The sequence below is a fragment of the Microcebus murinus genome, chromosome 5 (genome assembly GCF_040939455.1).
Source record: "Microcebus murinus isolate Inina chromosome 5, M.murinus_Inina_mat1.0, whole genome shotgun sequence".
In the NCBI taxonomy this organism is placed as follows: domain Eukaryota; kingdom Metazoa; phylum Chordata; class Mammalia; order Primates; family Cheirogaleidae; genus Microcebus; species Microcebus murinus.
In genome coordinates this window covers 11,827,501-11,855,416 of record NC_134108.1, presented here as the reverse complement: position 1 = coordinate 11,855,416, position 27,916 = coordinate 11,827,501, and the positions used below count along the sequence as shown (strand labels likewise).

The 27,916-nt window shown below is 43.1% G+C and overlaps 1 protein-coding gene and 1 long non-coding RNA gene across 2 annotated transcripts in view; one reads left to right on the top strand and one right to left on the bottom strand.

The window, feature by feature from the left end:
• Positions 1-27,916, bottom strand: part of CNKSR3 (CNKSR family member 3) — a 92,518-nt gene that overhangs the window by 61,876 nt on the left and 2,726 nt on the right. The gene's annotated exons all lie outside the window — the stretch shown is intronic.
• On the top strand, positions 792-7,204 carry LOC105868750 (uncharacterized). The gene is made up of 3 exons (XR_001152880.3): positions 792-878; positions 6,429-6,551; positions 7,086-7,204. It is a non-coding gene; the product is annotated as an uncharacterized LOC105868750 (long non-coding RNA).

The window sequence follows — 27,916 nt, the reverse complement described above, 5'->3', positions numbered from 1 at the left end:
GAGAAAACTGTGGCTTAAGAGAAGTGACCTAGACAAGGTCATTGGTAGCTGGTAAGTGCCTAGAATTGGAACCCCAACCTGTATGAGTTCACAGCCAGAGCACTGATCCCTTCCTCACCTCCCACCGCCATGCTGGAGAGTGGCATGAATGAGGCACAGAAGTGGGAATGAGCATCTACTGTATGTCAAGATGGCACAGAGTACAGTGAGCAGAGATGAATGACAGAGCCCCTGCTCTCTAGGAGCTTCTATGCATGAGCGGAAGACAGTGAAGACAGAGCAGCTGTTAAGAGTGCGGAGTCTGCAGCCAGGTTCCCTGGACTCAAACACTGACTAGCTGTGCAACTTAGACCGTCACCAAATTTCCCTGTGCCTCAGTCCCATCCATTACAAAATGGCAATAATGATCAGACCTACCTCATCAGGTTATTAAAAAAAAAATGGGGTGACATAAAATCCTTAAAACATACCTGGCACACAATAAGCCCAAGTGAATATTAGCTAGAATTGTTCTTGCAGCAAATGGAAAACAAAGTCAGATGGGAAAAATACAGCCAAAGCAAAGGACAACGGGAAGATAGAGTTCAGCAGTGTCTGAAAAAGTGCAAAATGAACGGGACTGGCTTAAGCCAGAGGTGTCCTCACAAAGACTGCTGGGCAACCCCCATGTGAAGTGACGTGCTCTGACACAGATGTGGACTGTGGCATCACAAAAGAAAGAAATGACAGGCTTAGATGACAGACTAGAACACCACATGAAAGGCAGAAATTGACCAAAGAGGGTTTGAAAGAACAAGAGCTCCATGCAAACAAAAACCAGGACTATTTTGGTTACCATCATATCCCCAACAGCTAGGACAGTTCTTGGGACAGAGGAGGTATTCAAGAATTGTTTATTGAATGGATGAGTTCAAGGATGTCAACATTTTAATTGTATAAGGCTTATAAGGCGTGACCATTTTTAGAACTATCATTAAGAATACATTTCAAAAAGGCAAAAGTGTGTAGGATTTTTGTCCATTCTCTTTTAGGCCTATTTCAACTTGTATGTGCTTTCTGGCACTTGTCTAACCTCTTCAGTACAAGAAGAACTAGATACAAGTTCCTGTTTGACCACTTATTAGCTGTGCAACTTTGAGCAAGTTACTATATTTTATAAGTCTCAGGGTTTCCTGCTAACTGCCTGCAATCCAGTTCATACCCTACAATAAGGAGCTCCCTTTCTTCTGATGTAACTTCCAAACAACCAATTAGGTACTTTGAAAGAAATACTTAGGTACGTAGGTACCATGTTTCCCCGAAAATAAGATAGGGTCTTATATTTATTTTTCCTCAAGAAGACAACCTAGGGCTTATTTTCAGAGGATGTGTTATTTTCCCCTCAAAGCCTCAGCTTGCAGCACGCACAGGATGGCTGGGACATGAGGGAGAGCCAACCTTGTTGGTGGGATTGCCCGCACCTTTCTGGTCACCTCTGGGATAGTAGCTGTCACGATGGGGCAGATGAGAAGGGCTACTCATCTTCTTTACCACTCAGCAACGAAATGCATGGGTTGTGCAGATACGCTGCATAGCCACACCCATCACTAGGTCTTATTTTTGGGGTAGGGCTTATATTGTGCAAATGCTTAGAAATCCTGCTAGGGCTTATTTTATGGGTAGGTCTTATTTTCAAGGAAACACAGTATTTTTGAAAGAAATAACCAAGGTTTTGAACCAAATTCAAACTCTACACCAGACAGAAAGTGGTGACATGAAAGGGAGGGGAGAAGTGGAGGAAGAAGATGAAGCAATGCCTGTCCTTTTGCACCTGCTGAGTTGACAGTGGCTATGAGTGAGTCAGAAAGTGGGCAGGGCCTGTGGGCCCCGGGAGGCTCCGGACCAGGGCCCTGAGAAAAGGCTGGCCAAGGAAATTACCATGTGCAATGTTTATACAGCACATGGTTAACTCAGTCTCATTTATTCTTCTGCAGAGTGTACTGGATCGGTCTTATTATCTCCCTCTTACACCTGAGGAAATTGATGTAGAGGGACTAAGAAAATTGCTGAAGATAACACAACTAGAAAGCGGTAGAACTGGTCTTGAGGTCCAGGTTCATCCAACTCCAGAACCCATTGTCTTTCCTCTGGGAGTCACAGAGAAACCAGGCGACTTCCCGAGCTTTCCTGAGAAGCAGCACTCAGAGTTGCAGCACACCTGGCCCTTTCCATCCTGCCCCTCCTGGCCACCCTTCTCCCCTTGGCCAGCCCTCCCTCCCCTTCTCCAATTCAGCACTGTACTCGTTAGACGAGATCCAGCGACAATCTTCCCCCATCCCTGGAGTTTTCAAGCCACCCTCCCCAAGTGGATGTGTTTACCTCCCCCCAACTCCTGCAGCCTCTGCTGCCCACCCCACCCAGCATGCAGAGGCCAGCCTCAACTCAGGCGTGGTGATCTGGCCAGGCCACCCTGCTGATGGACAGCACTGATTCAGCTCATGTGCATTTCCTGGGGCCTCTTCCTTCCTCTCAGCTCCATCCAAGTCACCTGCGAAGCCGAATGCTTGGTCAAATGTCAACCTTCTGGGGAAAGGAGGACTCTTTAAGTTTCCAGAAAGAAATAATTTCCCTGTGCTGTTAGCAGTGCTTTAAACATGGTAGAAGACCAATAAATAATCATCATTGTCAAAGATGATGAAAAAGACCTTTAGTACTGCAGCACCTGCAGCGACCTCACCTCACACACCTTGGAACCAGAAGGGTGAGCCAAGAAGCCTCTGGGCAAACACAAAAGAATAAGAAGGCTTAGGGAGTAGTTTTTACTCTGCAAACACAGCAGCAGTGTCAGTAGAAGTAATGATACTGTAGTCTTTTTCTTTTCATATATGGATGATTCAACGTTAGAAAGACTCAAAAAATGTAAAATGAGCCCTTCTTCTTTGAAATGTTAAAAATAAGACAGAAACAATGCAGTAAAGTACATTCACTTGACTTAAAACTAGGACTTCTCAGACTCTCACCCTGAGCCTATTTGTTTCTATTTTATTACGCAAATAAGTTATTTTGCTTTCCAGCCTTCAAGAGAAACAAATTTGAGCAAATTTAAGAGACACAGGAGCGTATGCTGCTAGAACATCAGCTACCTAAAAACCAAGGATAGTAACTTAGAAAACATGGCATTCTGGGGTCACTCGGCCAATAGTCACACAAGATTCAGTAGGTCCTATCGTTATGGCTATCACACACTTTAGTAATTGTGAATAATTCATTCTTTCATAAACAAGGAGCAAAGAAATTGTTAACTGATGTCAAATGCATTCTGTGAGCACAAAAAGTTTAAAATTTTGTTTTAGAAAAATTTCTATCCAAAACGAAAGAGAAAAATCAAAATTATCTAGGTCTTAAAGTGATGAGGTTCCATTTTCAGGAAAATTCATGCACATGTAACAGTTATTTCCCTCACCAAGCCCAGTAAACAGAATGATACACCATATCAATTCTCTCAGAAGAACTGCAGAATACCCACTTTCTTATCTTTTTTAACTTTGCAAACAACCCAGCTACAAGATGCACATGGCTATGAGGTCAGCTTTCTTGAGGCCAATTTAAGGGCCTAACGAAGCAAATTTTTACATAAAGAACCCACTTTATTTCAAAGCATTCATTGTATTTCAAAGAAAAGCAATTCCTTAAAATTTTCCAATCACTGAACCATCAAAAGTGATTATAATATTGTGATTTCTTTGGAATACCTAGGAAGCTATTAGTTTTGCAGAGTGGAAAAAAAATTCTCAGAGCTTCTCTGTAATTTTTAGTACAGTTTTAAAATACCACTAATAGAATGGTATTGGTACTACCTATTGACAAATTACCAGGTCAGCAAATCCTGGGTCAATCCAAGGTGGCCAGAAGAGCAGGATCACTAAGACACTTCCTTCTCTTCCTAAAGCTTGTCAGCGGCTCTTCTGTCATTCTCACTGCTCTTCCTAAACCCCAAATATACTCACATGACTCCCCCAGTTTAGACCCTTCAATGGTTCTCCAACCATTCATTCCAAGGATGAGCCCAGACAGACTCCCAGACACCACTGAGCTCCAGGCACTAGCCAAGTCTTGACAGAATAACGTCCCTGCTCTCATGGGGCTCCTGTCCCAACAACAGAAGACAGGCAACAAGCACACAAACCTATAACAGGCCAGGTGGTAATCGCAACGAGCAAGGCTAAGGCAAGCAAAGGAAGCAGAGCAGGCACTAGTCCAAGGCCTCTCAAGGAAGGGGAGCACAGTCCTGAAGGAAATGACATGACCACATGACAGGCAAAGGCCTCCCAGCGCTGGCTGTAGGCTTGCTGGCCAAGCTCCTCTCCTTCCTCTCCTACTCTGGCATCCTACACTCCAGCCTAAGAGTCAGGATTTCTCACCTAACACACCTTTGCTGCTGCACACTTCCAGGAATTTGCATCTGCTCTTCTGCCTGCGGTGCCACCCACACTCCTATGTAACCTGGCAAACTCCTCCTGATCCTCCAAGGCTCCCCTGAAGCTTCTCTTCCCGTATGAAGCCTTCTCTGGACAGCAGCCACACACCAGCTTCCTGCCCAGCAAAATATTTCATGTCTCCTCCGCCACACCGGACCGTGCATTGTTGATCCACGTGTCTGACTCCCTAGCAAAGTGCAGCTCCCGAAGATCCAGAGCTGTGACGGCCATCCCAGGAGCTGCAGCACCAGGCCCTTCAAGGCAACTGCCCCTTGAGGGACTCAGTTCATGAAGGAATGACATGCACGTGCTCTTTTTGCAATGCCATCTTTGAAAAGATCTACCCAGGAAGAAAGCACAAACTCACGAATGCCCTTTTATTTAAAACTCCCTTTGCAAAAATAACTCTCTTTTTTTCCCCCTGAAAGCTGCATGTTTTAAAAGTCCTTTTGGCTTCTTCCCCCTATAAAATCATCTTGACACCTTGCCATGTATCACGGCACATGAAGCAGCTATAACTCTGCAGTTGGAAAAACATTATACTGTGAAGGAAGAAACTCTATCCGCCAAGACACCAAAAGGACTGCTAAAGATATAATGAGAATGTCATGTTGGACACAATGAAAGCAGCTTATACTCTCCTTTAGAGCCTGTGATCATTTTCACAAACAACATTTCCTGAATCCTACATATTAAAACTTTCTTTTCTAGGAAGATAAATTGTTTAAAAGGGAGGGAGGCATAACATACACTCTCTTCTGGCTTTTCTCTTCCTGTAGCTGAACTCTGGGCCTTTGACGACACAACCTACACCTCCCGGTCCTCAGGGTACCCCAACAGAGGGGTCAGTTGGAGAAAAACAAAGAGCATAAAAGGCAGAGGCCAGGACACAAGACATATGGGCTCCCGATAAAAGAGACAATTCAGAGTAAAAAATTCTTTTTTCAGTGCAAATTCCTCTACCATGATTTGAGTTTCCATTCTGTTTTCTATTTCGGGGTTAACTAAAAGTTGTGGAAGAGTTGTGGAAGTGAGAGCCTCCCGTCTCAGTGTGGGGAGCTGGATTCGGCAGAGTCAGGTTCTAACTGCAGACACATGAGCCAGGCCGCACCAAGGCCAGCCGGAGCCACGCTGCCAGCCGGCCCTGCTCAAGGCTAAACCGGAGACCCCCTAAAAATAACAAAGAAAAAGAACTCAGCTGCTCTGTCCAAACTCAAGCACAAAAGAAAGAGGGGGGAAAATCGTTTCCATATTTCACATAAACACAGATCTCACTGCGACAGGCAGGAATGCATGAGTCAACCAAGGGCTGACAATGATTACCGCACAAATCGAGCCCCCTACTACAATTCATGGCAGAGAATGTGCAACGCACAACTACAACGATGGATGTCCCTACTGGGAAATGTTTCTGTTTACCCATTTCAAAATGGCTTTTTAAAACATAAAGTGTCCCTTTGCGTGGGCTTTTAAATTTTTGTGTTCAAGAGGAAGCACCTGGAAGACACTTTAAAATTTAAAACTTGTGCCAAAGTAATTTGAGATTTCATACTTGCAACTTGCTGTAACTGTATATTGTTGGTTTCTCCCAGCCCCCAGACTCCTGCACGCTGTGGTTAAGATTAGTTCTGCCCTTGACCAGATCCTGGGTTTACTGTACTGCAGCAGCCACTGTGGGGGAGGAAGGGATGCAATTCCAGAAGGGTAATTTTAGGGGAAGTAAACTTTCCCGTCGTTGGCTGTCAGCAATGGAAAGTGATCCATGATGAACAGTGTTGACAAGCAAGCACCAGATGTCTGGTGACAGGGCCATCTCATTTCATGACAAAGGAATACAAAAAAAAATTTTTAACATAACAAGTCCATTTCCTGAGCCTTTCTGTAGTCTATAACATGAGCTGGGCACTCACTCTTGGTGCCTTTTTAATGCCCATAACAACTATATGATATACTGTGACACCCATTTTGCAGATGTGAAAGCAAGCTCCGAAGGGCTCATGTTCCAGGTCATACTACCATTACGTGCCAGAGTGAAGATTCAACACAGGGTTTCCTACGGTGCCCCAGGATGACTCTGCCATCTCCCTACAGCAGGTGAGACTCCTGTCCTAGAAGTGTGACCTCCACAGGCAGGTAAAGCCTCTGAATGCAGCAAGGTCTCATGACCAAGATGGATACAGGGAAACAAAGCTGACTCCCTGGCTCATTCCCCATGTGATCAAATTAGTCAATGCTTAATAAATGGAAGGCTGAACAATTTCAGTCTAGTGTCTGAAGAACCCATATTAACCATTGTGTGAGCATGTCCCTTGCCCACTGTCAAAGAGTTGGCACTATCAAACTATAAATAGCACTTTCACATCCAACAGAAGATACACCATGTTTTCAGCCTCTTTGTAGCCCACAAACCCCAGTTTCCTTGAAAGCCAGATTAAAATAGTCCCCTGTGTATATACTGCCATGCCTAGGGATTATGATTTCTTTATAAAGCAGGGAATGGTCCCACGTCTTCAAGAAATGTGAAAGTCTTTCTAATGCTTATTTGATAGCAGTCAGTTCTAATAAAATATTTAAGTAATTGATCACGTAAGTCCATCTCTCCTCAAGAATTTCCCTCTTTAATTTTAGGGTAGCAACTAGCAATGTGAAATATGAGACACCTGATGCCTTCAAAAGCGGAAAAGACAAGGAAAATAGGAACATGTTGCCATATCTCCTTCACAATTACATCATCCTTCTATGCTGCAGCTTTTGTGCGTGTCTGTGTTTTGTTAGTTTTAAAGGAGACCTGGCGACCAGGTTCTGGACACCTTCAGAGCACTGATGGAAAAGAATGACAGCAGGTGGCTGGCACACTGTCAAGCCAAGATGGCATCTTCGCCTTTTGTCTAAACAACATGCACTGAGGTCATGATGACAGCATTCCAACAGCAATTGCTGCTCCTGGGACAATTGCTGGTACATTTCAGGCAGTAACCAAAAACACCAAGTCCAGCCGGTGGGTCTGCTGGGGTGTGGTCAGTTCAAATGTACAATACAATTTTAGTAATTTGTCATCAAATGCTTCCCATGATGTCATCAGCCTATGAATGTAACAAAACAATTATCTGTCTCCTGGCTTCTCATCACTAAAATGCAAAGTTATCATGCATTTTGGGTTAAAAATTAACCAACCTCTCTTACATTTCTAAAATTACGAAACAAGCTTTGGAGAAAGATGCAAGTCCTACATTCTCACTTTAATAATATGATCCTGGCACAAAATAGACTAAATGGTTTTTTTTTAAGTAGAACTATGTCATAGTAATAAACCCTCAGGACAAGAGATCAGTTCTCCCTTGTCAGACTGACCCAAGATATTTTGCCAGGTGCAAGCCAGCCTGCCACAAAACATCCTAAATCCACTGTCCAGCCTTAATGTGGGGGGACATGACATCTTCCTGTTTTTAACAGGCACCAAGATCTTCATACAGCCATTTCTAAATTACTGGTAAAGTTAATTCAGTTTGATTGTATAAGCATAACTTCGAAAAATTTGAGGTTTATCTATAATAGTGATACAGAGAAATCTTTGAGACAGTATTAAGGTAAAAAGAAACTATAGGTCAGATTCAAAGTATGCACACATCCATTTATGTAAAAGAAAATAATTATATATGAATAAGTATAAACAAATGTCTAGGAAGGGTTCTGGAAGGCACTGACACCCAAATCTAGGAAAGGGGCAAGATTTAATAGGTAAGGGTCTCTCTTTTCCAACTTATCTGGAACTGCATTATTTAAATTTTTATAAGAAGGTATTTCCATATTATTCAACAAATAAAAATAAAATCTTCAGGCCACAGAAAGACAATGGGGGGAGGGGTAAATATATGAAAACAAATCACATTCCATAGCTCCCAAATGTTTAATCAGAGAGGATTTTCCATTAATATTCTTGTGATTACCAATCTGCTCCATGAGGATGCATTTCTGCCTGCCGCGTTAGAAGCAGCTGTTTCCTATCATTCATTATCTGCTTCCTCCAAGGCCATGAAAATTGAAAGGCAGTTCTGTGTGGTATCCAGAAGCTGAACATGCAAAGCCGCATCCACACCTTCACCCCAGTGGCATCTTGCACAAAGGGCAGGAAGACTCCAGGCAGGGCCTGCTGCCTTTATATTTCTGAATTGAACCAAGGCGTTCCTCCTGCACCTTACCACTTGAGCGCACCTAAGCCACCGAGCCTCCAGCACCTGACAGTCCGCACCAGTCATGACCTCTACGGCGTCACACCCGCCACCATATTAAAGGCATCTAACATTCTTTAACCTAAAGGAAAACAGAGGATCTCTAAAGAACTTTCAACAACCTCTTTCCAATCTGAAACAGGCTGGAGAGGGTGAACGATGTGAATACAACCTCTTGATTTCTGCAATTTACCAGTATGCCACGGCCAACTCCAACCCTGAATTTCCAATGGACTGAGTCCTTTCAGTTTCCCAAATCTCTTCAGCTAGAAGTCCCCCTCCCTCGCCTCTCACCTGGCTGGCAAACGCCCCTCCATCCTTTAAACCATCCTCAAGCAACCGTCTCATACACACACAAACACACACACACACACACACACACACACACACTTCATTTTGTGCTCCTCTGAAAAGCTCCTAGACCTGTAAATACATTCATTGCTGAATGCATCAGTTCATACTGGGTAACAATTAGTGTCAGCATCTCTCTTCCTTTATAGACCGAACGCTCCTCAGCACCGGATCCCCAAAACCCGACACCGAGTCTAGTCCATCTCGCAGACGGTTAATGAGGCGTACTGGTCGGAGCTGCGTTATGGGACGGGAGGAAGGTTAGCGCGTGCTACGCCTCTGCTGGTGGGTGGGACCTACAAGCCGTAAGTTTCAGGAGATTTAGCGGAGGGGGCCAGCTAGGGCAAGGTTGGGAAAACAGTACAACCCTAAGCATTCTAAACTGGGATTCTGGAGAGTTCAGTTCCAGTCTGGGTTCTGCCACTACATCTTAGCCACGTCATTCTCTGGGCCACAATGTCTTTAACTATAAAATGGAACAATTTATTCACACAAGAGAGCATGTATTTGGGCTGGATGATCTAAGGCCATCGTCAACCCTCAAAATTATAGTTAGCGATGGGAAAAAAAAGCACGGAAATCATAGTGCTGGAACCACGGTCCTAGGAAAAACACTCTCTCTTGTCACACACCCAGTAGGAGTCAAGAAATAGCCCAGTATACCTAGTTCATAGGCTGTCAACCGGTTCACAAACCTAAATGGGACTAGTGTCTCAGCGTCGCCTAATACCTAGTATTTCTTCACCATAAGGACCCTCTTTGTCTCCCTCATATCAAACCTAAATACAAGTTTCCTCTATACCCCTCACCCCAATAAAATGGATAAATATTTGAAAATAAAAGTTGATTGCTACCATCTTAATTGAGGCAAGGCCTCTTTGCACATCTAACCAGCACGAGAACACGAAACAGCTGACCCTGCATCTTGAGGCTTGTAAACAGACAGTAAATTAGCCACACAGGCCTGGCGGCTGCTGGCCCCCACAACCCACTGAAGAGGAAGGTTTTAGCTCGATTCATCACCCTGCTTTCTCAGACAGCAAGACTGCCAATCCCACCAGAGACAGAGCTATCGATTAGCTTAGAGTTTAACTTCTCTTTATGGCATAGGTTTTGTGAAGTTTTTCAGCCTTTAAATTTAGTTGTACAAGTTTGAAACTTGAAAGCATCTAAAATATGCTGTACATGAATCCACTAATTACGAATCACATCTCCCTACACAGAATTCTAAAGCTGCAATATGTATCTTATTGGGGGGGAATATAGCTTACAAATATGTCTTTAAAGGTGCTACTTAACACACACACACAAAAATTAAACAAATATTAAGTTGGAAACTGATCTAGAAGAAATTATGCCAGTTTCTCCAGGATTGGAAAGGACCTTCTTTGGCTCAGACAGATTTTTCCAGTTTTAGTAGAATTTTTCTACATTAATCACTTGCTGAACTCCTGCTCTGGAAGGAGCCATACACTGACTAAACTATAAAAACATTTTTCCCTCGGCTCAAAGATGCCTTTATACAAAAATTCTCCTTCATTTATAGAAAGGCAAATCAAGTGAACTTCTAAGCTTTTTATTTAACACTCCGTGCTTCCCGGAACTCATCAAGGTATGAGTCTGGCCCATCATAAGCCCAGGTCTGCTCTTAACACTAAGTTTCACATTACTCCAGGCTCCTACCTGCGAAGGTGCCTCTTTTACACCTGTGGGAACCGTCCTTTCTAGCCTTTGCACAAGCAAACTAAAAGTCCTTTGAGAGGTTTGCAACTTTCTGCAATTTGGAAATTGAGGGAAGCAACTCTGGTGACTAAGGAACAGAGGTAATCACCACTCGGGGAGCTATTCCCACAGCGCTTACAGGAGCAGAGCTTGCGAAACAGCTGCTTGGCTCCCAAGAAGAACCCGGGCTGGTTTCCTTAATTGGGTTTGGCGAGACATAGCACCTTCCCTGCGGAGCTGTTCTGCCAGGACGATTACTCAGTACTGTACACGCTACACTCCCATATATTACTGTCACACCCACCGCTTATCAAAAGCCACAGTAAAGCAGGAAATGTAACAAGTCTCAGACATTAGCCGTGACAAAACAAGAGATCTGCCTTCGGTGGCTGCCTCCCCTCTGCCACGCAATGACTGTACTTGACGTACCACGATCAGCACCCGTCGAGTCGCAGGACGCTATGCTAGTGGAATAACCGAGGAAAGAAATTTAAGAAATCATGGTTGGGCTCAGTGGCTCGCACCTGTAATCCTAACACTCTGGGAGGTCGAGGTGGGAGGATCGCTTGAGATCAAGAGTTCAAGACTGGCCTGAGTAAGAGTAAGGTGCTGTCTCTACAAAAAATAGAAAAGTCAGCCGGGTTTGGTGGCGCATGTCTGTAGTCCCAGCTACTCAGGAGACTGAGGCAGGAGGATTGCTCGAGTCCAGGAGTTTGAGGTTGCTGTGAGCTATGATGACACCACTGCACTCTAGCTGGGGCAACAGAGAGAGACTCTGTCTCAAAAAGAAAAGAAAGAAAAAGTAAAAGAAATCACCATTACCCTTCCACAGCATGAAGTTTAAGGGGTATAACTGGCTTCTCTTTTCGATGAATGCCATTTTATACTAACACACTCCACAAAGGACGTGGGATTCCATTTTCCCTTTACCATTCCTCTCACGGATGTGTCATTTACTATTTGTAAAAGGCAGAGTACCCTTGTTTAATCCGAAGTTGAAACTCTCCTGTTGGAGATGTGTATTATTTTTTCCAGGTTAGTTCTGTAGCCTATGCAACAAAAAATAGCAGCCAGTGTTTAAGCTCTTAAAATACGGCAGATATTGTGGGAAATGCTTCACCCACATTTAACCCTCAACACGAGCCCTGAAAGTCTAGTGATAGCATGACCCCAACGCTGAAGATAAGCTAATTGACTAATCCATGCACATAACTTGGCCAGCCTCACACGTCCCGTGGGAGTAAAGAAGCCAAACTTCGGCAGTCCCTCCGCAGCCCTGGCTCTGAGCGCTGTGTGACAGGACAGCAGCCACACATGTTCAGAATGAGGAACGGCCCACACGCAAACACACCGATTTATCCAACACTAACAGGCAGGCAGGGAGACGGAGAGAAAGACTATGAATGAATGAATACATGAATAAATTTTCTCTCCAAGCAAAACCCCTAAGAGTAAAACAATTATTTCTCTATTGCAGGCAATTAACTACAAGCATGTGCTCCTGGCTTACCCCAAAACAGACACGTTCCAGTGTGAGCCATGAGCTTTAAAAGCTGATTCCAACTAGACAGGTAGAGACTGTTGGGTTTTGCCTTCTTCCCTGCCAGGTGTTTACCAAAGGCCTTTATTGCCAGGCCCTAATTTGTGGATATAAAGATACCATCCTAGATCATCTCAAGAACAAATGTTAATACTACTATCATCTGGCTGTGGGATGAAAATGATCATTTTGCATAATATGCTGAAATAAAAAAATTTAAAAAAAAAGAAAATGATCATTTTTAAAAGAGAAAAAGAATGTTAACTATATGGGACAAAAAACTGAATAACTATTCCTGACATCTCATTGCAACAATCTGTCACTTTCACTGTAACTTAGGATCTGTAAAGAGCAAACAAAATCAGCAATGACAACAATAAGATCTATACTATACATTCTGATTTTATAAGAAAAATAAGGTAGTCTTATAATGTTTTTATAACATTATATTTATATGGTTACCACCAAAGATGATAATTACCTGCCTTAACCCACAAAATTGTTTTGAGATCCTTATGATGACAAGTCATTATAAAAGATTGATTCCATCTCATTTATCATTTCTGGGAAGTCTACCACAGTTGTATTTAATAAGACAGATTTTTCTTAGATTTCTTCCTCAATTCCTATGGTTGCTTATAAGCATTTATACTTTTTATTTCTTTGTTATTAGTTATTCTTAGAAAATGTTTCTTTTCTCTTTGATTCACTAGACCATGATTTTATGAGATGGAATTGTTTCTACAGCAGGACTAGAACATTCCATCTCAAGTTAAAGTTAATTTTAAAATCAGAAAACATGAACAAGGTGCCAATACGCATGCTACCTTAAAATATTTTTGTACTATCCATTCCAGGGATGGATCTTTTAAAAAGTTGAAAGAGGAGAAACAAAAAATATCATTAGGATGCGAAAATAAGCCTACTGACATCAAAAAAGTTACAAAATTTCAAATTTCTAAAATACACAGATAAGGATGTTAAGCTGAGTTAAAATAATAGCCAGATATTTCCTTCAGGGGGATCATATATTCAGAAATCACGTGAGGAGGGAAATAGGAGCAGAAAAGTTGGGTTTTTTTTTTTTTAAGGTAACTATTAAAAACTAAAAATTTACCTTGTTAAATTATTTTAAAACCACATTCCACTGAATTATAACCTTGGACGGTTGAAAATGAAAGCTTTCCCAGAACTGAGTACATGTTTAACCCTGGGAATGATGTGATGATGTCCAGCACCGTGACAATCTGGAAAACAATACAAAGTGAGAGAGAGGGAGCAGCCACACCCTGCAGGGGTGGGTTCTTGTGGGTTTTTTTTTTTTCCATCCCGCCTTAATCAAGTCCAGTAAACTGTAACCTGTGTGTTCTTACAGAGTTCAGGAACTCCCAAATGATACTCACATGGCTGCTTCTGGATCTGGTATAGCAAGTGTGTGATTCATCTGGGCCCTGGGTCTAGAATGTTGGCAGTGTGTGTTTTCAGGATTTAGGTATAAAGACACTCCACTGTAAAGAGGTAGGATTCCCAGCCCTTAGATGGTATTTTTGACCACTTCTGGAGAATAAATTCCAAAAACTATGCTTTAGCTGACCCTTCTAGAGTGAAGTCTCTGAACATATCAAAACCACATTATATACTGAGCTAGAAACAATTATTCATCATTAATCAGCAACGGGCCACAGAGCACAGGTGATAACACACAAAACACCCACAGTTCGAGGTGCTCAACCTCCCCACCTTCCAGACGTCGGCCCAAACTCCTATCTCTCTTTTTTTTATAGCTCAAGTTGATGTTTTAGTAGTTCCTTCTTTTTTTAATGAAGAGTTTTTATGTTTCCTTACGCCTGAAGTCAGATCAGTTTTACATTTCACAGATCAAAGGAAATAAATACCTACTAAATCAAGTTCCTTTCTGTGCAGAGCCTTTAAGTGGTGTCCCCCCCCACCCGAGATTTGGGGGCTTCCCCTACAGTAAGGTGTCCAGTCCACTCTGAGTCTAGAACCTAGCATAGCGCTACACCCCATAAAAGAGAGGCCAGCTCCTGCCTGCCTGATGGAACTCTGAATCAAATAATAGCATGCAGAAGCCTTAAAATATAAATACACATATACATGTGGGTATATATACATATATGTATTGTTATATGTATAAATATGTGTGTATGTGATGTATACATAATACACACGTGTGTAGCATGTACATATAACATGTGTGTACACACACACATTTCCTCCACAAAGGAAAGCCAATATAAGATCCTTTATTCCTACATTGGTTTCCATGGGTTAGAGGCACAAACAGGGTCCTGGTGATCTAGTACCCCACTCCCAACACTCCGTTCTCATCCATGTCCACCCGCCTAACAACAGATCCAGCTCTTGCAGTTGCTAGCAAATGCCAAAACACCATGCTGTCTTTTACCTCCTGGTTTTCTCCCAAGAACATTCTTTCCCCTACTCTAGGCCTGTCTACCTCCTGCTCATCCTACAGGTCTACATTTAAATGTCTCTTCTTCCAGGTAGCCTTCCCTTGCTGCACCCATTCAAATCTGAGTTAAAGACCCATCCTCTGCACTTCTGTGGTGCCCTGTAGCTTAAATGCCTGTTAACTTGTCTGGATTCCTCTATACTGAAGTTGCCAAAGAATCAGGGACCCGTCCTGCTCACTGCACCTAGAAAGAACATTACAAATGGTAGGTTCTCAATAAACATTGCGTGAATTATATTTAAAAGTTGATTGGCTTATCTCTAGTTGTACCCATTTTCCTACTAATAATGGCTTCCACCTGTGGACTGTAATAAACATTATTTACATATGATTTCATGGCATTCTGAATGCTTCAGATAAACCTTAAAAGATATAAAGGTAAATCATTAGTAACAAAGAATTCTTCCAAAGTTTTGGATCTGTCCATAACAAATACTATCTATCTAAATAGGTAAGTTATGGAGTAACACAGAATTCAGGTAGAGAGCTATTTATTCTCATTTCCAAATTTTCATTTCCAAAGCAATGTGGAAAAAAGGAAGTGAGAGAATTTCTGCTGAACAACTCTTCTCTGTAGAAGCCACCAGCACATAGCTATTCACTAAATGAATGGCTTTGTTAGTATTAAAATAAGGGATTGCATAATCTACCGTGTACTGTTACCCAGTTCAGGAAGGGCATAACATGTCCCAATTTATCAAATATCTCATTACCAGTTACCTATTCCAAAAGTTGATTACAGATTTTGAAGAAACTAAAATAAAATGCATTCAGTACTTAAGCCATCCTGAAAATACAACAAAGCTGTGTTCATCCAGGGAGGTGCTTTACAATTGGGCAGTTTCTCGAGACACCAATTCCTCTCCTCCCACTTGTTCTTCAATTTAATCAGATGTTTGTCCCACCAATGACCCAAAACGACCCCCATCAAGTTCACCAGTGACCTCCACACAGCTGAATACAATGGTCAGTTCTCATCCTCCTATCACTGACCTAACGGCAGTCTTTGCCCCAGCTGAGCACTCGCTCCTTGTGGGAACAGACCATCCCCTCCTAGTTTTCCTCCTGCTTACTGCTAGCAACTTTGCTTCAGTGGGTCATTGCCAGTTGCTCATCTCCCAGACTTCTATACACTGAGATGCCCCGGGGTCTTTCTCCTCTCTTCTCTTGTCTCCCTACAATCGCTCACTGGTGAGGTCATCCACTCTCAGAGATTGAATACCATCTGTACCCCAATGGCCAGCAAATTTCTCCCTAGCACCAACCTCCCTCATTAATCCAGACACATCTATCAGCTGCCTGCTCCCCTGGGTGGGCTAATGGGCACGGAAAATTTAAAATCCAGATCTCCCCTTAACCTGCTTCTCCACATTCTTCCACCTCCCAATAGATGGCAACTCTATCCTTCCAATTCCTCAGCTCAAACATTTTCAGGTATTCTCTCATACCCACATCCTATCCCTGAGTAAATCCTACTGGCCTCCCAGAAAGCCCACCACAGGCTACCTCTCCTAGTGGCCACAGCTACCACCTGGTCCAAGCATCATGGTTCATGTGATTATCACCATGTCTGAACTGGTTCCCTGATCCCATCCTTGCACAGCCGCCATTATCATCTTAAAATGTAAATCCAATACCACTCCTTGGCTCAAAATCCTCCAATGGCTCCCTGATACACTGGATGTAAGCCAAAGCCCTGCTCAGGGCTCTAAGGCCCCACACCCTCTGCCTCCCCTTTCCTCTTGCATCTCCTCTGCTGCTGCCCTTCCCTCCATCACTCTGTCCCAGCCAGGCCGGCCTCCTGCCCTTCCACATGCCAGTCCCTATCTCAGGACATTTGCACTTGCTGTTCCCTTCCAAGAATATTCTTCCCCATTAACCACACTGAACTCTTGCCCTGGCCATCCTAGTTAAAACTGCAGCCCAGCCCTTCCAAATCCACCTGTGGCCGAAAGGCTATGAATTCGACTATCTGCCCCACTTGAACATCAGCTCCAGGAAGATGGGAACTATCATCTATTTTGTTCACTGCCATATTATCCTCAGCTCTTAGAAGAGTGCCTGGCACACAGTGGCGTTCAATAAATGTGTCGAATGAACGTACAGTGAATAGCAACCATCTCCAGACTGCGTGGAAGGTGCCAGTTAACAGGACACTCTAGTTAGCTGACAATGCGCGAGGGGACCTGGAGTTACTCAGCTCCTGATGTGTCCTCACGACACAGTACTCCACTAAAAGCTTCGTTTCTAGAGGTGGCTAGAATTAATATGAAAAACAAGTGGCATCATTTCAGAATACCATGTAAATTGGGTTAGTTTAAATTTAAAAATCAGAGATGAGAAATTAGTAAGTTTTAATAGAAATGTCAACCAGGCGGAGCACTGGGGAAGATGTTATAAGAAAAATAATCTATCATTTTATAGCTGATTCTATTAAGTAATGAATTTGTTAATCTTGCCTGAGAAAAATCATGGAAGAAATCACACCTACTTCTAAGGGTTGGTTTGGCCAATGATGATTAAGTAAACAGGCCACGTCATGCCAACTACAGAAGGACCCTCCACCCCGTTCCTTTAGGGCCAGGCCTTGAAGAGCCCTACATGCCCCTGGTCCCCCCCCTGGTTGGTCTTCTATTCACCTACTCGCTTTGGCAACCCCAAGGAGGAACAAGTCTCAAGGGACTGGCTCACCCACCCACATAGCAACTGCAGCCAGTTAAGTTGGCCAGAAACGCTTATCTCACTAAGCAGTGGACAAGACTTCAGGGATCATGCCAAGCTTCATTCTTCATTGATCAGCATCGAATTTTATGTCTCCACTGACACGCTCTCCTATAGGACTCTAATCCTATGACTTTATTTTGTAGTCTATGACTTGGGACGCACTGTACAGAAATACTTCTGGGTGCCATGTTCATGTATATTGCATCATTTCACACTCAAGTTTGAGGACCTGCATTTCAATTAACACTACCCTGTTCTAACACATCCCATGTGCCAGGCTGCATGATATTTACACCTCATTAAAGCATGAGACAATCAGAGTGCTGCAATAAGAAGGGCTCTGTGTTTTCTTAAATGTTTGAATCATGCAAGATGGTAGCATCAAGGAAGGTGTACCATCTACAGACTACAATTGCTTTGGGGTTGGTATCTGTAAGGTGCTCACTCTTAGAAGCACAAAGCAGCTCCTCTTCAGAATTTCAACACATTTTTAGCGATGTTGCCACGCTAAGTCACTGAGGCACAAAACCTGGACTTCGAAGTTCCCCCTCTCACCACTTCCACGTGTATGTGTGTTTAATCTGTATACACATACATATTCATCTATATATAGTCAGTGTACTCACAAAGCAAACTGGAAAGTTAAAACATTCCATAATTTTTGTTGAGAAGTTTTGTAAATGATATGCTAGGGTGAGCACTACTCCAGTTTCAGTACCGAAGCTAGTGTTCTTGTTTGTTATTCTTTTGTTTCCTAATTCAGAAGACTGTGAAGATGGAAAGGGCCTTGAGTCAACTGATAACTTACTAATTTAAACAGGACCCACACACCAGCACAGAAATTTGGAACATATACCCTATTTTAAGTTACATGTGAAATCTTTCTGTCCAAACAGAAACAGCTCCTTTCAGGGGCCAAAACTATATAACCAATATGTATAGCTAAACTCAATCAAGAGAAGCCAAATTCCTGCTTTTACACTGAAGAGTGTAAAACTACCCAGTGGTCTGCTGGGTCCATCCGGGCATCATTATTTCTGGCTAAAGAATACCTGCATGGAATTACATGTTGCAATTTTAGAAATAATGGAATTAGGTAAAGAGTGAAATGAAATTATAGGTTAAAAAAGAAGGTTTACTAAACAATTGATGGATTACTATATAGCCAATTTTATTTGTATCTTACAGGTCTGTTTCTCCCTAGGACAATTAACACCTGACCATGTCTGTTCACAGAGTAATTACAACCTGGCCCATGTTTTGTTTGGTCTATGCCAAAAAAGTGATAAGCAGTTTTCTAAAAACTGGGAAATATCCCATAGAAACACAGATTTATAGCTTCATTTGAAGCAAACAAAAACAACAAAAGTCAGAAGATTTGGAAACTATATGTCCACAGTCGGCAGAAACTGAACAATACGTGTGTCTGTGGCTTTGCCACAGTCTCTGCCACTCCCTACTGTATCACACGCCCCACACTTCAACTCCTAGCATCGCCTGCCCGGCCCCTGTACGCACCTGAGTTTACAACTCCTGCTGCGAGCCTCAATACCATTCCTGGTCTTCAGTGTTCACTTCTGTGGTGTCTTTTTTATTCTGCACTCATGGCTTTTGCCAACTGTAGGAGCTCCCAAATTCCATCTGCACTGATTCTATGTCCATGTCCTAAGACAAAACAGCTTTTCACCTTAAAGTGCAACATATGTGCCACTCTGAGTATTTCTCGTTTCTGCTTTTTCTTCCCCTCACTTCCGTTTGCATCTCCAAGCTTTGTTCAAAGCCAAAACCTGAGTGCTAAGTGAGGAAGAACAACTATCCCCTCTCCTCTTACAGTAGAGTCGGGGGATAGAGTATGTTGCATTCTACTCCTCTTTGAGTAAGGTCTGGGAATTCCACAGAAAACCTAAGCAGGTCCCTTCAGACCCATGAAACCTTCCCCTCCTTGAGGGCTTTCCTAGGGCTGAGCACTCACAAAGAGACACAACAAAAGGATGCCCCAAGCCTGGGAGTGAGGTGCTGGCTAGGAGCCCACAGGGACAACAGCTTTAACTCTTCCCTGCCAATTCAGTGGAAGAGACACTTACAGACCTAGGTGCATTCACTCATCCACTTAAATATGTCACCATGGTCCCTGCTGGAAGAGTTTTCCTTCTTAATCAATCATTACATATTAGATTAAAAAAACAATTGTCAACAGGAATTTTGGGGGACAGTCTGGCCTATATCATTTTTTTTTTTTTTTTTGAGACAGAGTCTCACCTGTTGCCCGGGCTAGAGTGCCATGGCATCAGCCTAGTTCACAGCAACCTCAAACTCCTGGGCTCAAGCAATCCTCCTGCCTCAGCCTCCCAAGTAGCTGGACTATCAGCACTCACCACCACGCCCGGCTAATTTTTTGTTTCTGTTTTTAGTTGTCTGGCTACTTTTTCTATTTTTAGTAGAGACAGGGTCTCGCTCTTGCTCAGGCTGGTCTCAAATTCCTGACCTCAAGCGATCCTCCCACCTCGGCCTCCCGGAGTGCTAGGATTACAGGCGTGAGCTACCACACCCAGCCCTGGCCTCTATTTTTTATTTCTGTAGGCTCCACATGAGGGGTGTAGGCCAGTGGTTGCCCAGTTCTAGGCTACACCAGAGTCACCTGAGGGACCTCCTAAAATACAGCTTCCTGGTTCCCACCCTTAGAGTTCCTGATTCTGTGGGTCTAGAGTGGGGGCTGGGAATGTACACATCTGAGTTCCCAGATGATTCTGATGCTGACAGGTAGGTTCAGGAACACGAAAGCAAGATGTTGGGAGGCACCACAAACACGTGGCTGGGAAAGGGTCTATGAAAAGCTCAGTTTAAAGATTTCAGGAGTCAGATACAACAGTCAGACATTTATTAGTACTCACTAAGTTTCCCTTTACCATGGTGCCAGTGAATCTCTGTTTTGATGCAAACAAGAGTGAAGAATTTCTCCCCTCCAAGAACGGTCTTTCTTTACAGATCAGCTTTCCAGAAACTTCTTCAGTGTGGCCTTGGGGTGCTTATAATCAAACCACTTCACACCGTAGGTCTCAAGACATCTTGCTGGCAAGGAGTATTTATGGTTTTTAGATACTTATTCCTAACAATTTTAGGCTTTAGTGTAGACAGAGTCACTTTCATAAATGCTACCCACAGTTGTGCCATCTGCTCACGGTTAGTTTAAGGCTCCAGTCAGAATCCGTGTTAAGATGGTGCTGACAACTTTAACAGGTGTTCCATGAAGTCTGGTCCACCCTACTTATCAGGCTAGTTTTCCTCTATTTCAAAGATCATACTCCAGCTAGTATTTTTACTTGATTTGCTTGAAGATATTGTAATACAAAATCACTCAGAGAACATATGAGATTGTTGACTTAACACATATTTGAGTAAAGTTGGAAACACAGAAACACACACACACACACACACATACACTCTCAAACCCAAAGAACTGAATTTCCCCTCTCTGCAAATATCTGAAAATAGGAAATAGAATGTTTCCTTTCACTAAAAGGTTTTCCTCAGGAAAGCATGATTCAGATTATCATAATCGCTGCCTTTTCTGATAGATAACACGTAGGGGGTTTCCTCTGATCGAGCTAACAGCCTCCTTAAAAAGGGCCTCACAGCTGGGTGTGTGTAGTTGGATAAAGCTTCCAGGTTATTCTAATATCAGCCTACTCACCTGCAATTCCCTTTCACTCCTCCCTATCGAGAAGGGATGCATTAAGTGTTAAAAAGTATCCAACTCTTACTGAAAATTTCTCAAAATATCATCTCTTCAACCAAAAATATGGTGGTTATGTTTCCCAATGCAAAAATTAGGATAGTCTGTCAGTAGAGCAAAATATTTTAAATCAGATCTACCAGTTCCTTTACTCGAATACTCTAAAAGTTTTCACATAGAAAGCTTTTTGATTTTTACAACCTATTGATACACATCCTAAGGAACTCCTTTGCTCTAATAAACACAGCCACAGTTGCCCTTCTAATCCCAGGTTAAAAACTGTTCAATCAGCCATTTGATGTCAAAGAAAACAAACTAGGCTAAGTCCACTTTCACAAAAACCCTATTCATAGATGAATAAACAGCTTCAGAAACTGTAGCCCCAGCAAAATGAGCCAGAAAAGAACAATGATGTGCACAAGCCATGTGAGTGCAAAAAGACAGAGGGCGCTCTCGGCTGTAAATGCCCGTGCCGGGGGAGAGCGTAATCGGAATGAGGGGAAGGGCAGACCTCTTAGCCCTGGGAGGAGGGGGAAAAAATGAATACACATCCCAATTTCAGATCTCATTTTAAATGACTGGGATTTGAAGCTATCAGTGAAACCTCTGTATCTAGAACCTGTCTTCACAAAAGCTGGAACCACGAACACCTGAGCCCAAGACCCCATCAACTCCAGAATACCACCATGCCTTCCGGCTGGGCTCCCTCAAGTCCTTTCTGTCCCAAGATGCCAGAGTGATCTTTCAAAACACAGATCAAATAATGTCACCCCTGTTTTCCATCATGACAAGGAAACATTGCAATCACCTGCCCATGATCGTAAGCCCCACGCTCTGGCCTGTGAGACTGTGTCTCACTCCCTCTCCACCCACCACCATCATTCTTCATGACTCCACCACACCTTCCTTCTTAAACACTCCAAGCTCATCCACACTCCAGGACCTTTGCACATGCTGTTCTCTCCGCTACAACGCTCTTCTCCTTAATTTGCTGATGGCTGGTTCCTTGCTGCCATTCATGCTTAAATATCCTCTTTTCAGAAAGGGTTCCCTGATGGCTCCATCCAAAGGAGCCCTCCACCTGGCCCTTCTCCTCACCTGTCTGCTTTATTTTCTTCTTTATGCGTATCAGTATTTTCTTGTTCGTCTGTCTTGGTGGTGGTGGTGGTGGTGTCTGTCACCCCCCACCATCTACCACATGAAAGCAGGGACCTAGCTGGATCTCCAGCACCTAGAACAATACCTGGAACTGAGTAGGTCCCCTGTAATTACTTGTTGAATGAATGAAACTCTCTTTTTGTTACGGGGTGAAATTTGCCCTCAAGGTAAGTGTTTTCAAAGAGCTAAACCATCTTCCTATAAGATTGATAAGGTCCTCAAAAGAAGTGAGGAAAAACTGTCCAAGGAAACAATGAGAAGAACCCAGAAGATGGAGTTGGTTTAACTTATCTCCTGCATATCAACAAAAGGGAGCATGGAATTGCATACATTATTAGTAAGCGTGTCAAAGGTGACAAGCAGCCTCAACCATGTTAAATATTTAAATAAAAATACTCCAATGATATACCCCTAGTTAACTTGGAGTTATTATCAATCGTTAACAATAAGCATGTTGAACACTTACATGCCACACATTATGCAAAATGCTTTCCCTGTATTACCTCTCTTAATTATAACTTGAAACCCTGTAAGTTGGTTACGATCAGTCCCATTTTACAGATGAGAAACCTGCAAAGATAGGCTTGGAGAGGATAAGTTATTTACCCAAGCTTTCAAACAGTTAGTGTCAGACGCAGACCTCGAATCCAGTTCTTTTGTATTCCAAAGCCCATGCATCATTCACCAGAGCTGCCTGGCCTTCTCCCCCAAAGCAGTTAAAATGAATAAGCCATGAAGAATGAAAGGCAAGCAGGAAACGGGGCCAGAAAAAATTGCAAGTGTTGTTTAAGAAAGTTAAATGTGTGTGTGTGCATGGTTCTAGCTGATAGAAACGCTCGTTGTATAACACAGACAACAGATTTGCAATGTGACACCCGAAAATAAAAGTTAGATTAAGAGAATCAAAAAGAGAAACGATTCATTCCATCGCTATGTTGTATTCTGAAACCACACAACACAATCAACAAACGACAATAAAACAAATATTAATAACTAGTAGCAAGTGTCCCGACTGCTAAAAGGGCAAGTTCAAAAAATCTAGGACCCTGCATAAGCTGTGTCCTGAAAAAAAAAAAAAAAAAAAAGAAAAGGAATGTGTCCCATGACTGTAAATCCTCAAGCAATGATCAGGAAAGACTCAAGCTCCTGGAACTTGCCCTTTCCCACACTAGCTGGTTAGGAGGGAACTAGAAGGCACCACCTGGGCTACAGGAAAAACCGGGACTGGATGAACAACAGGACAGAAGCCTGTGGCGTCTGCTCTCAGCTGCTCGCCTCTGGACTTTGCACGACTCCTGTAACTTCCAAAAGTTTCCTCAATTCTGTTTATCTCCAGGTTTGTGAAGAGTCAAGTGAGACCAAACATGGAAGTGCTCTGCAGAGCTCGTGTAAATAAAACTTGACTTATTCATTTAAAGGCTAGATGATGGCTAAGCCAGTGATGAAACTCCAGAAATGGCACGAAGGAGAGTAAAAAGGGAAAAGCAAGGAGAGAACACTAATGTCCCAGAGCCGGAACACAACAGGCTGGGAGGGTTCAAAAGAGAGGCAGTGCCACCAGTGTGGAGCGACAGACAGGAAGGGGGAAACGCAGAGTCTGACGGGCGAGGCCTGAGCATGAAGAGGCCGCCTCCCAATCTCCATGGATACAGGACGGAGACGCTCCAGCCTGGGCACAACACATACTTTCAAATTTCGAGAACTGCCCCCCGGTTGTTTATTCCTGAAATGACAGTCAGCCTCATTTCCCATCAACAATGAGATCTCCACCAAAATCAGCTAAGTATGGTAAGTCCCGTGTGTTCAAACAAGAGGGCAGAAAACAAGCCCGCCTCGCCCTCCCCAGTCCGGCCGAGGATCCTGAGAACAAGCTTCCACGGTAGCAACCACTGACCACGCCTCAACTCTCCCCTTACTGCTGTGCTAAAGAATTCTTTTAAAAGGCTGATACGAGAACTCTTCAAGGAACAGGTACGAAATCTCAGGGGAAATGTCTCCCTGAGTTTGCCAAGAATTACCTGATGCTGTTGCTAGGTGGTGCTTACGAATATAAGCATACACCCTAAGATTGCTTTTTTGTTTAAATCAGTGGCCAAGTCAAGCATGCTCAAGTTAAATGTCATTACTCCAGAACTTAAACAAAACAGAGTAAGTACATGTCAGATTAGCTAGCCCAATACCACAGTAGCAGAACCTACCAGCAAAGTTTGAAAACGTGTTTGCAGCTATGTGCTAGAACAGTGCTTCTCAAACTGCAATGGTGCATGAACCACTGGGGGACCTGGTTAAAAATCCAGGCTCTGATTTAGCAGGCCCAAGCTTCGGCACCTCTAACAAGCCCCCAGATGATGCTGATGATGCTGGTCATGGAGCAGGTGCCAGGCAGGAGCCAGCATCAACAGCAAGGGCCACCCTAATGCCATGCTCCCTGCAAGTCCAGTTACTATATTAAAAAAAAAAAAAAAGTTGAGGAAATGTGGTTTGAACTTATTTACCCAAAGAGTGTTCATGATATTAGCAAGAGGCACTTAACACTCAGCTAATCAAGAACCTTCCCAATCAGCTGCAAGTTCTGCCCTGGATCCTTTGACTGCTTGGCAAATGGCAGAGAAATGTCTTCGGCATGAACAGGTGCCCATGGATGGTTAGAATCCACGTCATGATAGACCTGACTGCTCAGAGAGAACAGTTTATGTCCTGGAGCTATAGGATAAAAGAAGAGAGGAAGCAATAAAAGCAAGGAGTAGAAATTTATGGAGAGTTTACACAAGATCACAAGTCAGAGGCGGAACTGGGTGAGCACCAAGTCTGGCTCCGGAGCCCACACTCTCACCCCCTGAGCTCCGCTGCCTGGCACAAGTCATAAAGTGATAACACAGTGGACAGCCTTGAAGAAACCACCACTTAAAACATGGGACCCTGAGCAAATTCTTTCTCTCTGCCTCAGTTTCTTCAATATGGGCTGGAAATGGTACATACACCTCATGGGGTTTCCGGAGGATTAAATGAGGACACCTAAATAAAGCCCTTAGAACAGCATCTGCTACATATTAATAATTAGTGCTTCAATCCCTGTTTTCCTATTGTTACAATTAAGAGAATTTTATCACTGGAGTACAGGAAATAGAATTGAGAGCGGGATGAAGGGAAGATTTTTTTGACCTGTGACCAAATGGTGGACCTACAGCTGCTGAAACAAAAGGGCCTCCCTTTTCCAGGGACCACAGAGGCTAAAAGAAATGATAGAACCTAAACTGGAATCAGGATTACAAAAAGAACAGCCTCCTGTATGGATGGCAGCAGGAAGGGCCTAACAGCTCAAGGTAGTAGGTTACAGTTGACCTAAGATGTATCAGATCTCTGTAGCTAACTTGGAAATTCCAGCCTCTCCATGACCAAATAAATAGTGAGGCACTTATCACTCAGCTAATCAAGAACCTTCCCGATCTGCGGATGTGCCAGATAGTAATAGACATTACGGGGAAAGAGCAGTGCCTGGGCCCCTGGCTCAGACCTTGCGTGAGAAAGCCCCCTTTACTCCTGGGTGCTGGTGGGGAATTGCACCTGCACTAGCAGCACCAAAAGCTGGACAGAGAGACCTCTGTCCTGGGACAAAAGCTGGATTTTATAGATGTGATCACTCAACTACATACTTAGCGGGAGCCTGCCCATTCCAGGCTGATCAAAGGCCCAGGAGAGGACAGACCTGCGAGACAAACCAGTCCCCTCCTTGTTGAAGACACTCCCCAACCAGTCCCCTCCTTGTTGAAGACACTCCCCAAAGGCTTGAAAGCAGAAACACAACTTGTGCTAGCTGCGTTTGACAACGAAACTTCTCATATTTAAATCAAGCTTAGAGAAAAAGGCCTCAGATATGTTAAGGTTTTGACCTGAGAAAAGTTAATAGGGATGAAGATACAACACTATTTCTAAAACAGAGCTAGACAGATATAAGTGGGAAATGCGATACGTGTTCTACTTTGAGAACTGACCCATGAAATCGGCACATGTATGTAAATTCCTGCGTGGCAGACCCTACTGCCTGCCTACCAATATCTATGCTCCCCTTCTTCCTTATTGACCAAACTCCAATTTTTCTCCAAGTACCCAACTAAAAACAAAACAAAACTGCAACAACCAGCCTCCCCTGCAGCATGAGGTGGCCACAGGACATTTCTGGCAATTGAGATGTATGCCAAGTCACTTGGTGGAGTTCCTCAAAGAACTCTTTAAAGGGGAAGACTTGACTGCTGCGGGTCTTTTGTCTTCTATAATTCTCCCTTCTCCTGCCTGGAATGGGAATGCAACACTGGGACGAGGCAGCCTTCTTGCACTGAGGCTGCAAGTATAAAAATGAACACCATGTACAAGGCCACATCCTAGGCCATGAATAAGATGACAGGAGCCTGGGCTCCTGACAGCACCATGGAGTCCTCCCATCTGGTTAATCCACTGGGCTTTCTGTTATGTGCGGTTGACCCTACATGTTATAAAAGATCATTTGCTTTGCAAAAGCCTTTACTGAATTATTTGACTGGCAAGGTGCCATAAACTAGGAATTAATTTGATTTACAAATAGCTTTCTGACATGAACCAAATATGCAGAATAAGATATACATGTATTAGATGACTTTCATCCACTAACATAGGATATTAGCAACTCATATCATGAGAATCTGAAGATCTATTCATCAATGTGGTGACGATTCTCAGTGTGGTCTAGGTGTGGTCTTGGGAAGAAAAGAAGACGGAGCAGAAAGAAGCCAAACCACAGTGGTTCAAACACTGCTCTACCACTTCCCAGCTGGGTGGCACTGGCCAAGGTACTTAACCTCCCTGTGACTCAGTTTCCTCAAATGAAAAATGGAAATAACAGTTCCTACCTCAAAGGGTGGTTGTGCATATTGAATGAGTTGATATTTATACAACGCATAGACCACTAATATTTACTGAGGATCTACTAATAGCATGATAAAATTGGTGACAGTGTAGCTAAAGATTAATAATAAAATGCAAATGGATTAATTCATTCTGTAGAAAGCAATTTCTCTCCCTATGAATGCATCCATCTAATAACAGTGACATGAGATCCATCTCTAGACTGTTGTCAAGTTTAGACAGTTTTAAATTTAAGGCCTTCTACAGTGCTCATAATCACTCCACTCGGATCCATGCAATACCAAGAGCAGCAAAGTTTACATGAGGAGCTGCTTATTAGTAGGATGTATTTATAAAATAAAGGTTGGGTAAAGAGATAAGCAAAGACAGCTAAAAATAGTCCTATAAACAAATAAGTTTGCATAAGGCAATAGTTTATTAAAAAGTCAATACTTGTGCATCATTATTGTAAGAAATATTCAAGTAATGTGTCCTACAATTTGGGAGAATGTAGCATCTTAGAAACTAAGCGTTAGCCATACACTTGCTTCTTTTATCTTTTTCAGATTCTAACACAGAAGATATACAGATATATTTCTATGGGCCTGTACTTCAAGGTCCAAAAGGGCAGGA